This window comes from Echinops telfairi, unplaced genomic scaffold (genome assembly GCF_000313985.2).
Source record: "Echinops telfairi isolate 266 unplaced genomic scaffold, ASM31398v2 ScPeMD7_7356;HRSCAF=8355, whole genome shotgun sequence".
NCBI classification, from domain to species: Eukaryota; Metazoa; Chordata; class Mammalia; order Afrosoricida; family Tenrecidae; genus Echinops; species Echinops telfairi.
Window position 1 is genome coordinate 671,685 of NW_022111256.1, and position 1,424 is coordinate 673,108.

The following is a 1,424-nucleotide window of genomic DNA, read 5'->3' on the forward strand; positions in this document are numbered from 1 at the left end:
TCTGGCTTGATGAGTTGAACTGCACAGGAGAAGAGTCCCATGTGTGGAGATGCGCTTCCCGGACATGGGGGCAGCATGACTGCTGGCACAAGGAGGATGCAGGGGTTGTCTGTTCAGGTATGCTCTCTATCTGGGTACCCGTATTTTGGGGTAGGCAGCTTGAAACTCCACAAGGGTTGGGACATGGGCCTTTGAGAGCCTCAGCTAAATAAGTCTGAGAGAATGGGAGCTTCTAGCTATGGTCCTTGCTATTTAAATGCCTGTGGGTGACAAATGTCTCCCTATAATTATTTCACCTCATTTTTCTAGTGTTTCCCAAATAAAAGAAGTCTTGTATGTTAGACATAGTAAAATAATAATCTCTTTCCAAACTCACTAACATCTTGTATCTCAGTTAATACCTGGAAGGCTACTTCCCTTGACCTCAGTTACCCTACTCCCTCTCTCAGACCCAATGCTCTGCTGCTGTTCTTAAGGTTTTCAGTGGCTAATTGCTCAGACGTGGACATCCTATGCCTTTTTTTGTAGTCTGGCCTTAGTCGGAACACTCTGCTGAAATCTGTCAACTTTGGGTGGCCCTGGTGGTATTAGAAATACCAGTGGCATAGCTTCCAGCAATGCAGCAACATGCAAGCAACCACAGTATGACACACTGGCAAACAATTGGCAGACTCATTGCTGACATCAAATGGATCTTGGTTAAAAGCAGAAATTAACAGAAAAAAGTTTGCTTGTATTTTATTGACTATGAGAAGGCATTCAATTGGGTGGATCACAGCAAACTATAGATAGCATTGAGACAGATGGGAATTCCAGAACACTTCATTTTGCTCACGTTGAACCTGTACACAGATAAGAGGCAATTGCTCAAACAAAACAAAGGAACACTGTATGGTTTTAAAGTCAGGAAAACTGTGTGGCAGGTTGTCTCCTCTTGTCATACTTAATCTGAATGCTGAACAAACAGTGAGAGAAGCTGAACTATATGAGGGGGAATTCAGCATCAGGCCTGGAGTAAGACTTGTTAACAACCTTCAAAATTCCAATGACACAATCTTGCTTGCTGAAAATTAGGACTTGAAGCACTGTGTGATGGCGATCGAGGATTGCAGTTTTCAATGTAGTTTACAATTAGATGTAGAAAAAACAAAATCCTCACTCCTGGACCAATTGATTATCGATTACAGTATGATAAACAGAAAAGATTGAAGCTGTCGAGGATGTCCTCGCTTGTCTCCATCATCAGTGCTCAAGGTAGCAGCAGTCAAGATATCAAATGACCTTGGTAAAGTAGAAGGGCAGTGGAAAAGAGGAAGACTCAATCAGATAGATCGACACAATGGCTGCAACTATGGGCTCAAACATAATAAAAATTATGGGGATGGGGCAGGACTGGACAGTAGTTTGTTCTTTTGTACACAGGG